The sequence below is a fragment of the Oncorhynchus tshawytscha genome, linkage group LG07, assembly GCF_018296145.1.
Source record: "Oncorhynchus tshawytscha isolate Ot180627B linkage group LG07, Otsh_v2.0, whole genome shotgun sequence".
In the NCBI taxonomy this organism is placed as follows: Eukaryota; Metazoa; Chordata; class Actinopteri; order Salmoniformes; family Salmonidae; genus Oncorhynchus; species Oncorhynchus tshawytscha.
This window is the reverse complement of record NC_056435.1, coordinates 56,332,375-56,346,097: the sequence shown is the minus strand read 5'-3', so window position 1 is coordinate 56,346,097 and position 13,723 is coordinate 56,332,375. Positions and strand designations below refer to the sequence as shown.

At 44.4% G+C, this 13,723-nt stretch overlaps 1 protein-coding gene and 1 long non-coding RNA gene across 2 annotated transcripts in view; one reads left to right on the top strand and one right to left on the bottom strand.

The window, feature by feature from the left end:
- The window catches only part of LOC112255320 (low-density lipoprotein receptor class A domain-containing protein 2-like), a 46,785-nt gene that overhangs the window by 2,278 nt on the left and 30,784 nt on the right, over positions 1-13,723 (top strand). The window lies entirely within an intron of this gene.
- LOC121846812 lies at positions 3,203-7,470 on the bottom strand. The gene is made up of 3 exons (XR_006083795.1): positions 6,976-7,470; positions 4,706-5,877; positions 3,203-3,690 (listed from the first exon to the last, which is right to left on the bottom strand). It is a non-coding gene; the product is annotated as an uncharacterized LOC121846812 (long non-coding RNA).

The following is a 13,723-nucleotide window of genomic DNA, read 5'->3' as shown; positions in this document are numbered from 1 at the left end:
ACCATTCAGTGACCACTCATGCCTTGTGGATGGGGGAATTGTCATTCTATGGGGGCATAGCCATGGTCGCCAAAATAATGGCCCGCACTGCATTTTTATACATGACCCTAAGCATGATGCGATTGTAATTACTTAACTCAGAAACCACACCCTGTTTGGAAGCACCCGCTTTCAATATACTTTGTGTCCCTCATTACTCAAGTGTTTCCACTTTTATTTTGGCAGTTACTTGTACATACTTAGTATCTTAAAAGATAGACACAGACTATGGTGTAGTGGAGGGTATAAGCCGGTATATGCCATTTACCCAGGTATTTTTCAGTGGGCATTGCGTGTACTCCTTAATCCACACATTGCGTATAAAAGTAGTGTAGTGAAGGTATAAGCCTATCAATGGCTGATGGATCAGATCAGAATGTTTAGCTTTAAAAATACATCTGAAACCTGTGAATGACAGACTCATGTTTGTTTCAGTAGTAGGCCTACTATTTGCCTACTGGCACAGAGTGTGAAAGACTAATATGAGATTTATCATTTTAAGTCATTCAGAGTATGTCACTGTTTCTCATATAATTTGTATATAATATAGTATATGCCATTTAGCAGACACTTACAGCTTACAGCCGTGTGTATACATTTTATGTATGGTTTGCCCCGGGAATCAAACCCACAACACTGGCTGTGCGAGTGCCATGCTCTACCAATTTTTCACACAGGGCGCCTTTCCTTCACCGTGCGGGCCGTTAAGGGAAATGTTTGGTAAAATGACAGTATACTACCACTCCAGGCACCACCACCACTGGACACAGATATACATACTAGGTATCTTGAAAGATTATCACCTGGCACTCAGTCTTACACAAGTACATATACAATCGACTAACTGGAGACAACGTTTGTTGTGCTGACACCCCTATAAACACCTGGGTGTGGCCATTGTATCCTGATGACCTTGTATGGGACCTGCCCTGAGAGGCTTATGAAAGCGGACCACTACTGGGACAGAGTGAATGTAACTGAAGTCGTCTCCTTTGCTTCATCTGTTTCTCTAGATGCTACTTTGCACACTACTGTATCTGGATGGTTTAAGGGAATACAATACCTACTTTACTGTGTATCTACCTGAATGTGTGGTTGTGAGCAGAGCAGCTATGTGGATGTGTATTTTACCAACCCATTTTTATCAGGGATCGGCAACTAGATTGAGCCGCGGAATGTTTTTTGTCAGAGCAAATTGTCAGGTGGCCGGAACATAATTATGTAAATTTGCACATAACACTGCAAATTGACCACAACTAAGTCCAAAAATAGATTTGATTTGAAAATAACAATCATTTCATACCTCGATTACATTGAGACACAATCACATATCTTTTTATTTCATTTGTAAGAATACATGGGAAAAGATTTCCTAAATTAAACACATTTTTAGCTGAATTCCTGGTGATATTAGTATAGTTGTACCTGAAACTAAAATCACTCACGGGACGGTTTTGGCTCGCGTGTTGCCGACCCCTGCTTTATATGTTCTATTCATGATTTGTCTGTGTGTGTTGTCAGTCACACTATGTTACTGAACATTAGCCTCTATGACACGTTTCAAAAGTGTCATATCTGTTTTTATTTTAACCCACTTATGTTTAACCCATGCAGGTTGTCTTGTCTGAGTCAATGGGAGAACTGTGTGTCTTGTGGCAGTTTCATTGACACTTGAAGGTATTTGTTTTTTCTGAGTGAGGATGTGTTTTGGTCTATTTTTAAACTTTGTGCGCCAGGGCTTTCAAACAAAGGCCTATTGGATGTGCCAGCACAACGCCTAAACTTCTCCCAGTCTTGTTCAGTAGATAGAAACATGTAACAAATGGTCATAATACAATGATCAATTTACCTTTATCTATTTAAAGAAATAGTGACCAAATACCAGAATGTTGTTGGTCCATTTCTATACTTGATAAAGTGTAAATAAGTAAAACTACACACGAAAAGGGAAAAATATATTATGAGACCATAATCAAATATTTGTTTAAGGAGGTGCCTGTTTTTTATTCCTCAAGTCTTCCCTGCAGGAGTAAAGGAGATGGTTGTTAATGTTGTATTCAGCGCCCACCGAGACCCCTGTGTGTATATTCCCTGCTATTCTATTTCATGTAAGTCCCGCAAACTCAACTCTGGACCTCGAAGCCAGATCCACTGAATATTTTAAAATGGTTCCCCTCTAATTAGGGACGGATTTAGACATGAGAAATGAGGTGGGTGCAATTCATTATCAGGTAGAACAGAAACCATCAGGCTCCAGACCTCTTAGGGTAAGAGTTGAATACCCCTGATGTAGGTCAAAGTTTGCAAGTTACTTGGTGTATGGCCAATAAAATGGCATTTGGTACCCATGTTGTGAAACCCAAATCTCTTATCTGCTTGACTTGCCTGCAAAACCAATGCAACTCCCTGTTTTAAATTCTGCTTATGGCCTCATTTTAACTAACACAAGGCTTGTTGCGTTTACTGATTACGAGTGGCTGAATGTAGTTTCTAAGGTGGTCTTTCAGTGTGATTATATGGTTTGAGTTGAGGGGACCAGGCAAATCAAACCAATGTATGTATACTTGCAGAATATATTTATTTTCCAAATGCAACAAGTTCACAGTACGATTTCTGTTTGAAATGAGCACCTCTAAAATGTAGGTAGGCTATTCTACTCAGGGCTATGACCTTCAAACCCAAACGGTGTGCTTATTAGCATAGGAAGAAGTGACCACTAACCACTGATCCAGCAGTAGATATTTTCTCATTCCCCTGTTAGCATTAATATCAGGTAGGGAAAATCTAATCATATATAGATCTGTGTTTGACGGCAACAGCGACCTCAAGTGTGTTCATTGAATAAGCTGAGTATATATTAATGGTCGGTAATTTGGGTTCGTTTTAAGGAGGCACATACCTCCTCAGTCAAGCGTGTATATACACCAGACTGACTAACGCTGCGCTATGATTCCGTCTAGTGAACCATTAATGTAAGCTCGCGGCAATAGACAACTAAGGTTGCTGTGAACCTGCTGATGTGTTGTGTCTCAATAAAAACCTTGAATCCCATTATTTGTTTGAGGAATAATTCTATTGTTGGTAAATATTATTTAAAGGTTCTGGAAAGTAGTGTTTTAAAAAAAACTCATACGGTGTTGGATTTCACAGATTTATCAACCAACCGTGTACAACACTCATACAGCAAGGCTTCACACGCCAGTTCAAAAGGAAATAAATACTAAAGATTCATACACAGCTCTACACAGGGCAATAACAGAGTGATTATTAATAAAAAGACACCAATCCTGAGGGTTCAAAGGTTACGCTTTGTCACTTAGTGTATAAGCGTACACACCATCTCAATATTTACAGCTATTACAGGATACAAAACCAGTGGCATTGCCAGTGTCAAGTTTGTTTCATTCATTCCAAGCTGCCACTATTGCTAGGACAGTTCCTCCTTCTCCAGGAAGTAGAGACTAGGGGTCAGAGGTCACCTCCACATATAAAGGTGACGGTTCCGTTCAGTAGGTCCTCCAGGTTAACCACCATCACCTCCGTGCTTGAGAGACCATCCTCTCCGTCTCCCAGGGCAACAAACACCTGATGGGATTGGTCCATAGAGATCACTTGTTCTGCCCCACCAGCAGTGTCCTCTGTCTCAATCACCTAATAGGAGGAATGACATGTCATTCACATTTCACTATCTTCCCATAGTTACTAACATAGATATACTGTATGAGATAGGAGAAAACATATAGGAGCGCCTAGAGCCAAAGCCACCCCCTGTCGTCCCAACCCCTATTCAATAGTGTAGATCACCCATATGTTTAAAAAAAATGTGTACACGCTTGACTAAGTGCTTTGGATATTATAAGCAATAGAGTACCATAGTATGAGTCATAATACCCATAAAACCTAGCGGTCAAACAGGGAAATATTTTGATAGGCTTACCCTGGCGTGACGTTTTGATAACAGTGTAAATCTCTAGGACAAGGTGTCTTTTATCATTATAGTCATCTATTTACCCACCAAAAGTGAAACGATGATTAGCTGCTAATGTGGCGATCATAAAGAACTACAAATGCCATGATGATCTGGGCGAGACTGCCGAATCGAGACAAAGCTAAGAATCTCTGGATTAACTATCTAACGTTAGTTTAATGTAGTAACAAATAAATTGTCTAAATTTCTTTAAATGGACAATTCTGTGAACTGTCTTGTGAAAATGTTAAATTGACACAATACCTGTTAGCAAAGGTGTCAGCTAGAGATGACATGCAGGACTTGCAGGGACTTATCATTTTGTATTGATGTCTATTTTGATGCCAATTGCATTTGAATCAGAGTAAATGGAGCCGAATATATTGAAAAAGGTCACCTTGTCCGAGAGAGATTTACATGGTTATCAAAACCAGGGTAAACCTACACGAAACAGGCCTTATTTGAAGCCTTTCTAAAATAGTCTATGGGAAAAATGAATGGTGGAAAAATGATTGGAACCATTTTCCTGTTTGACAACTAGATTTTATGGATATTATGACACCTCCACTGTGGGGCTCTACACAGTGAAAAATTACACTTAGTCTATCAGAGGGATAGATGGGGCCATTACCCCTATTCAACCCTTTCGGAAGTGCTTAGGGGTTAGAGTTTTAAGGATTGATTTAGGATGCATTTTACCATCTGGGAGCTGGAGGCCTGCTCCTCTAGCTCCCCTATGTGGCAGGAGAGCAAGTGCTCCTGGAGCTTCAGCTGGCAGAGAGAGCAGCTGAACACTGCCCCCTCTTGGCTGAAATGCTCGGTGCTGGCGTGCTCCTGCACCTCAGCCTCGCTGGGGGAACAGGCTGGGACAATACAGGCACTTCACCACTGATGAGTCTGGGAGGATACAGGGGAGAAGAGCTCAATACACATGCACAGAGAGCAGACACGGCCACAGACAGATAGAACTGTATGTTAGGAATATAGCAGTAAGACATCACAGCTCTTTCCTGATGGCAGGTCTGGATTCCCCACCAGCAGCACGTCAGAATCAAACATGCCTTTAGGACACACAAGGGATTGGAAGGAATACATAATACACCCCAAATGGCATATTCCTTAACAGGGATGGACAACACTAAACCAACAACAACAATAAGAAGATATTATGTCAGTTGGGTACCCAAGCAAATAAAAGGGGGGGTGGTTGTAATGTAATAGCATGGACAGGGTAGGTTAGGTCTGAAAGCCTTTCCTGGGTCTCTCCCCAGCTGTGGGTGTCCTCACCTGGGTTCCTCTGGTGCTTGGCCAGGCTCCTGGCACTAGGGAAGAACTTACAACATGCACTGCATCAGAGACTAGAGCTGTCGGTGGGTCTGTCCTGCAAACACCTCTGGGTGGCTGGTACGGTTATGATACCACAGGCCTGACATTTGTTGTGTGTGGAAAGATATGATAAGTAATATAATATATTCCACTTAGCAGACACTTTTATCCAAAGAAACTTTGTCACGCGTGCATACATTTTACATATGGGTGTTCCTGGGAATCGAACCCACTACCCTGGCGTTGCAAGCACAAGGCTTTACCAACTCATCCTTTAATAGTAAAGCATGAGAATAAAGGTGTGTGTGCTATAGGCCAATGTGTGGACTTCTGGCAGGACTTCTGGCAAAGCTTGCAGCGGTATGGTGTTCCCCCAGCGTGCACAGCTATGTGTTTCTCCAGTAGGACGGGGTTGGTGAACATCTTGTTGCACTCAGGACACTGGTGGAACTCCTTGGGGTGGCACTCCTGGATGTGCTTCCAGTGGTCATCCAACGAGGGAAAAGTCAGATGACATTTCTGACAGTCATGGAGCTCTGAGATGTCTGGAGACAGGGTGGGGGGAGAGAAAAAGAGAGATATTTGTAGAAATGTAAAAAAAAATACAAAATTGAAATATCTTTCGGCGATGAGTTGGCCCCAAACTTGGCCCCGCCCCAAACTTGGCCCCTTGATTACCAACAACGACGAGACGGCCTACAGGGAGGAGGTGAGGGCCCTCGGAGTGTGGTGTCAGGAAAATAACCTCACACTCAACGTCAACAAACAAAGGAGATGATCGTGGACTTCAGGAAACAGCAGAGGGAGCACCCCCCTATTCATATCTACGGGACAGTAGTGGAGAAGGTCGAAAGTTTTAAGTTCCTCGGCGTACACATCATGGACAAACAGAATGGTCCACCCACACAGACAGCGTGGTGAAGAAGGCGCAACAGCGCCTCTTCAACCTCAGGAGGCTGAAGAAATGTAGCTTGTCACCAAAAACACTCAAACTTTTACAGATGCTCAAATCGAGAGCATCTTGTCGGGCTATATCACCGCCTGGTACGGCAACTGCTCCGCCCACAACCGTAAGGCTCTCCAGAGGGTAGTGAGGGCTGCACAACGCATCACCGGGGGCAAACTACCTGCCCTCCAGGACACCTACTCCACCCGATGTCACAGGAAGGCCAAAAAGATCATCAAGGACAACAACCACCCGAGCCACTGCCTGTTCACTCCGCTATCATCCAGAAGGCGAGGTCAGTACAGGTACATCAAAGCAGGGACCGAGAGACTGAAAAGCAGCTTCTAACTCAAGGCCATCAGACTGTTAAACAGCCACCACTAACATTGAGTGGCTGCTGCCAACAGACTCAAATGTCTAGCCACTTTAATAATTGGATGTAATAAATGTATCACTAGTCACTTTAAACAATGCCACTTTCTATAAAGTTTACATACACTACATTACTCATCTCATATGTATATACTGTACTTTATACCATCTAATGCATCTTGCCTATGGTTAAGACCTGGTAGGTCTGCTATACATAAGTAGTGGGTAAGATAGTGAGTCAATCCCCTTCAATGTAAAGTGTTTTTTATACACAGAACCTTTACACCAACACAATACATTCGCAGCCTTGATCAGGACAACTTACCCGAGGGGTGAGCGAAGGTCCTGCCACACATATTGCAGGACACCTGTGGCCATTTCTTCTTGGCGGCTTTGGACTCTGGGTGTGCCTTGTTGCGGTGGAGCTGTAGTGCCCGCAATGTGGGCAGCTACTCAGGGCACTGCAGCATGGTCTCCTGGGACATGGTACAGTGCTTGGTGTGGGCCATCATACCACACTTATTGTTAAAGGATTGCTTAGCCTTGGATCTAGTCTTCCTCTCCCTTTCTTGTCCTTCATTCTTATCTTCCTCCTCTTCTCCTCCTCGGCTATGTCTGCGTCTACAGTAGTGGGTGTATAGGGCTGCTCCTCCGGTTCTTCAGCCTCGGTGCCTGTGGATCAATGCATTAAATAATTTATGAATTGATTGATCATTAATTTGTTGGCTGAGAAGGGTCTAGACAAATCCAAACACAACAAAGAGATGGATGGATCACATAAACAAACTTAAGTCAAACACACTTAAGTCAACCTCAGTTGTTGTCTTGCAGAACATGTTGGCTAAAACTGAAAGACTGGTAACCATGCCACTGCCCTTATTTCTCCTACTCTGTACCTTTAGCTCCCTGTCTGCTGTTCTCTCCTTGCAAAGCAGCAGTGTTGCCAAATGGTGGTTAAACTCCTTGAGCAGGCCTAGCAGGGTGAGTAGTGTCTTGGCTGAGAAACTCATTTTCTCCCTCACCTCTGTTCTGGAGCCTATGGAACACAGCAGGACCCCTGGGATCTCCCTCACAGCACGACAGTATCCCCTGAGATAATAATGCTGTAAACGCTGTGGAGGAAGAGTGGTTCACACACACACACTTTAAAGATTGGAGTGTTGTGTTGAATTGTGTGCTCTGTCAGATTAGAGACCACTGTCTTCCAGTCATGCCAAAGTTTCACCTGTTTCTCCTCAGTGGAGATATCGTCCCAGGTCTGCAGTGCTCTCAGCCACTGCTGCACATCCTCCATCTCCAACTATATTGGCACCTCCCTGAGACAGGGGGTCCACGTCAGCATACAAAAACAGGATACAGAACATTGTGATAAAGTTTTATTCCATTTGAATTGAAACCCACGTGTGCTCTCTGGAAGTTGTAGGTGAGTTCTTTTAGATGGTGGAACGGCCTTCTCTTTCCTGTCCTCGTTCACATTCATTAACTCACTATGTTTGGCTGCTGTGGTCACTCCACCTTCCAAACCTCCCTCACCCACCTTTGTCCCCTCTGGAGTCCAGGTGAAGGGAATCTTCACACCACACTCTCCAATGCTAGGGGCAGCTGTCTCTGGGGAAGCTGTGTGCTTGGCCCCCTGGCTCTGAAACTGTTTGAGCTGTGATTGGGTGGCGGTGGGTGGAGGTGAGACTGGTTGTGTAGTTGACTGCCTCATCAGGTTGGTGTCGATGTTCTTGTTGCCCACGTCGAACATCTGCAGGCTGTCTGCAGCAGCGATGATGCGGGTGAAGTTGTGTTTCCCTGGGGACATTTTTCCGGTGTACACCATGTCCAGCACACAGGAAAACTCCTGGGAAGACACTAAGTCCGTGTCGATGCAGATGCTGCCTGTGCCCTCCAGCAGAGACCTGAGACAGAGGAGTGGTTTGTTGTGGGTGTACTGTAGGATATGTATTACAATGTGTGTTCCGTAGGCTATGAAATGTTCATAAATAAGGCCATTGCGATTTCATTGGACACTACAGGTGACAAAGCTGCTTTATTGAAAATAATGGTTAATTACTCAACCTGAATAGCAGACTGGATGCGGCCAGCACCAGTTTGTGGGCGCGATGGGGGGTGTCCCCCACAATGATAGAGCAGTCGCAGAACTTACCCTCCTTTCTCAGGGTGCGGAGCTGCTGCATTAGCAGCCTGCTGTAATTGGGCAGCTCCATTACAAATCAGTCTAGCTGCACAGATGTGGGAAAGGAGGAAATATGGAAATTACTTGCAAGCTTCGTTACAACACATTTTTGTCTTATCTAGTGTGTGTGTATAAACACAGTAGCTTAGCTAGCTAGTTATCACCAACATTTATGGTTTTAAAATCTAAAGTAAACCAAATGCTTCAACTTAACGATAACCCTGCTAAAAAAAGCTTGATTTGCAGCCCCCCGAGTGAAAAAGTTTGGGAACCCCAATCTAGAAGACAGAGACAGTACAAGGTGCATCAAAACTAGGACCGAGAGACTGACGGAGTCGTGTATTGGAGGTTGTGTGGTTCTCGACCTTTGCCTCTCCCGAGTCCGTAAGGGAGTTGCAGCAATGGGACAAGACTGTAACTAACAATTGGGGAGAAAAAAAGGGGTAAAAAGTACACAAAAATATGTGCGCGCAGACACACACATCTCCCGAGATGCACAGCAGTCTAAGGCACTACAGACACCCTGGTTCGGATGCAGGCCGTTTCACAACCGTCCGTGATTGGGAGTCCCATAGGGCAGCGCACAATTTGCCCAGCGTCGTCCGGGTTTGACCGATGTAGGCCGTCATTGTAAATAAGAATTAGTTCTTAACTGACTTGCCTAGTTACATTTTTTTTAAAATGTTATATATATCACACACACACACACATTCAGCAAAAAAATAAATGTCCTTTCACTTTCAACTGCATTCATTTTCAGCAAACTTAACATGTGTAAATATTTGCATGCTTGAAAATGAAAGAGAGCCGCACTCTAGGAGCTCAGATGCAAAAATGTAATTACCAACGTTGACAGCCACGCTGTCTTCATCAGGGTATTTGTAAAACATGACAAAATTCAACAACTGAGACAAACTGAACAAGTTCCACAGACATGTGACTAACAGAAATTGAATAATGTGTCACTGAACAAAGGGGGGGTCAGAATCAAAAGTAAGTCAGTATCTGGTGTGGCCACCAGCTGCATTAAGTACTGCAGTGCATCTCCTCCTCATGGACTGCACCAGATTTGTCAGTTCTTGCTGTGAGATGTTACCCCACTCTTCTACCAAAGCACCTGCAAGTTCCCAGACATTTCTGGGGGGAATGGCCCTAGCCCTCACCCTCCTATCCAACAGGTCCCAGACATGCTCAATGGGATTGAGATCCGGGCTCTTCGCTGGCCATGGCAGAACACTGACATTCCTGTCTTGCAGGAAATCACGCACAGAATGAGCAGTATGGCTGGTAGCATTGTCATGCTGGAGGGTCATGTCAGGATGAGCCTGCAGGAAGGGTGCCACATGAGGGAGGAGGATGTCTGTAGCGCTGTCTTAGGCGTCTCACAGTACCGACATTGCAATTTATTGCCCTGGCCACACCTGCAGTCCTCATGCTTCCTTGCAGCATGCCTAAAGCACATTCACGCAGATGAGCAGGGACCCTGGGCATCTTTCTTTTGCCTACCGTCCTTAAGCTGTTAGTGTCTTAATGACTGTTCCACAGGTGCATGTTCATTAATTGTTTATGGTTCACCGAACAAGCATGGGACAGTGTTTAAACCCTTTACAATGAAGATCTGTGAAGTTATTTGGATTTGAATTCATTATCTTTGAAGGACAGGGTCCTAGTGTTAGCTAATCCAAGTTTATAATTTTAAAAGGCTAATTGATCATTAGAAAACCCTTTTGCAATTATGTTAGCATAGCTGAAAACTGTTGTTCTGATTAAAGAAGCAATAAAACTGTCCTTCTTTAGACGAGTAGAGTATTTATTTTTTTACCTTTATTTAACTAGGCAAGTCAGTTAAGAACAAATTCTTATTTTCAATGATGGCCTAGGAACACTGGGTTAACTGCCTTGTTCAGGCAGATTTTTACCTTGTCAGCTCGGGGATTCGATCTTGCAACCTTTCAGTTACTAGTCCAACACTCTAACCACTAGGCTACCTGCCGCCCCCTGTATCTGGAGCATCAGCATTTGTGGGTTCGATTACAGGCTCAAAATGGCCAGAAACAAGGACCTTTCTACTGAAACTCGTCAGTCTATTCTTGGTCTGAGAACGGAAGGCTATTCCATGCGAGTAATTGCCAAGAAATTGAAGATCTCGTTCAATGTTGTGTACTACTCACTTCATAGAACAGTGCATACTGGCTCTAACCAGAATAGAAAGAGGAGTCGCAGGCCCAGGTGCACAACTGAGCAAGAGGACAGCTACATTAGTGTGTCTAGATTGAGAAACAAGACACCTCATAAGTCCTCGACTGGCAGCTTCATTAAATAGTACCCGCAAAACACCAGTCTCAACGTCAACAGTGAAGATGCGACTCCGGGATGAAAAGCAGCCAACAAGTGCTCAGCATATGTCAAATCAAATCAAATCGAATTTATTTATATAGCCCTTCGTACATCAGCTGATATCTCAAAGTGCTGTACAGAAACCCAGCCTAAAACCCCAAACAGCAAGCAATGCAGGTGTAGAAGCACAGTGGCTAGGAAAAACTCCCTAGAAAGGCCAAAACCTAGGAAGAAACCTAGAGAGGAACCAGGCTATGTGGGGTGGCCAGTCCTCTTCTGGCTGTGCCGGGTGGAGATTATAACAGAACATGGCCAAGATGTTCAAATGTTCATAAATTACCAGCATGGTCGAATAATAATAAGGCAGAACAGTTGAAACTGGAGCAGCAGCACGGTCAGGTGGACTGGGGACAGCAAGGAGTCATCATGTCAGGTAGTCCTGGGGCATGGTCCTGGGGCATGGTCCTAGGGCTCAGGTCCTCCGAGAGAGAGAGAAAGAAAGAGAGAATTAGAGAGAGCATATGTGGGGTGGCCAGTCCCCTTCTGGCTGTGCCGGGTGGAGATTATAACAGAACATGGCCAAGATGTTCAAATGTTCATAAATGACCAGCATGGTCGAATAACAATAAGGCAGAACAGTTGAAACTGGAGCAGCAGTACGGCCAGGTGGACTGGGGACAGCAAGGAGTCATCATGTCAGGTAGTCCTGGGGCATGGTCCTAGGGCTCAGGTCCTCTGAGAGAGAGAGAGAAAGAAAGAGAGAAGGAGAGAATTAGAGAACGCACACTTAGATTTACACAGGACACCGAATAGGACAGGAGAAGTACTCCAGATAAAACAAACTGACCCTAGCTCCCCGACACATAAACTACTGCAGCATAAATACTGGAGGCTGAGACAGGAGGGGTCAGGAGACACTGTGGCCCCATCCGAGGTCACCCCGGACAGGGCCAAACAGGAAGGATATAACCCCACCCACTTTGCCAAAGCACAGCCCCCACACCACTAGAGGGATATCTTCAACCACCAACTTACCATCCTGAGACAAGGCTGAGTATAGCCCACAAAGATCTCCGCCATGGCACAACCCAAGGGGGGGCGCCAACCCAGACAGGATGACCACATCAGTGAATCAACCCACTCAGGTGATGCACCCCTTCCAGGGACGGCATGAGAGAGCCCCAGTAAGCCAGTGACTCAGCCCCTGTAATAGGGTTAGAGGCAGAGAATCCCAGTGGAAAGAGGGAAACCGGCCAGGCAGAGACAGCAAGGGCGGTTCGTTGCTTCAGAGCCTTTCCGTTCACCTTCCCACTCCTGGGCCAGACTACACTCAATCATATGACCCACTGAAGAGATGAGTCTTCAGTAAAGACTTAAAGGTTGAGACCGAGTTTGCGTCTCTGACATGGGTAGGCAGACCGTTCCATAAAAATGGAGCTCTATAGGAGAAAGCCCTGCCTCCAGCTGTTTGCTTAGAAATTCTAGGGACAATTAGGAGGCCTGCGTCTTGTGACCGTAGCGTACGTGTAGGTATGTACGGCAGGACCAAATCAGAGAGATAGGTAGGAGCAAGCCCATGTAATGCTTTGTAGGTTAGCAGTAAAACCTTGAAATCAGCCCTTGCTTTGACAGGAAGCCAGTGTAGAGAGGCTAGCACTGGAGTAATATGATCACATTTTTTGGTTCTAGTCAGGATTCTAGCAGCCGTATTTAGCACTAACTGAAGTTTATTTAGTGCTTTATCCAGGTAGCCGGAAAGTAGAGCATTGCAGTAGTCTAACCTAGAAGTGACAAAAGAATGGATTAATTTTTCTGCATCATTTTTGGACAGAAAGTTTCTGATTTTTGCAATGTTACGTAGATGGAAAAAAGCTGTCCTTGAAATGGTCTTGATATATTCTTCAAAAGAGAGATCAGGGTCCAGAGTAACACCGAGGTCCTTCACAGTTTTATTTGAGATGACTGTACAACCATTAAGATTAATTGTCAGATTCAACAGAAGATCTCTTTGTTTCTTGGGACCTAGAACAAGCATCTCTGTTTTGTTGAGTTTAAAAGTAGAAAGTTTGCAGCCATCCACTTCCTTATGTCTGAAACACATGCTTCTAGCAAGGGCAATTTTGGGGCTTCACCATGTTTCATTGAAATGTACAGCTGTGTGTCATCCGCATAGCAGTGAAAGTTAACATTATGTTTTCGAATAACATCCCCAAGAGGTAAAATATATAGTGAAAACAATAGTGGTCCCAAAACGGAACCTTGAGGAACACCGAAATTTACAGTTGATTTGTCAGAGGACAAACCATTCACAGAGACAAACTGATATCTTTCCGACAGATAAGATCTAAACCAGGCCAGAACTTGTCCGTGTATACCAATTTGGGTTTCCAATCTCTCCAAAAGAATGTGGTGATCGATGGTATCAAAAGCAGCACTAAGGTCTAAGAGCACGAGGACAGATGCAGAGCCTCGGTCCGATGCCATTAAAATGTCTTTTACCACCTTCACAAGTGCCGTCTCAGTGCTATGATGGGGTCTAAAACCAGACTGAAGC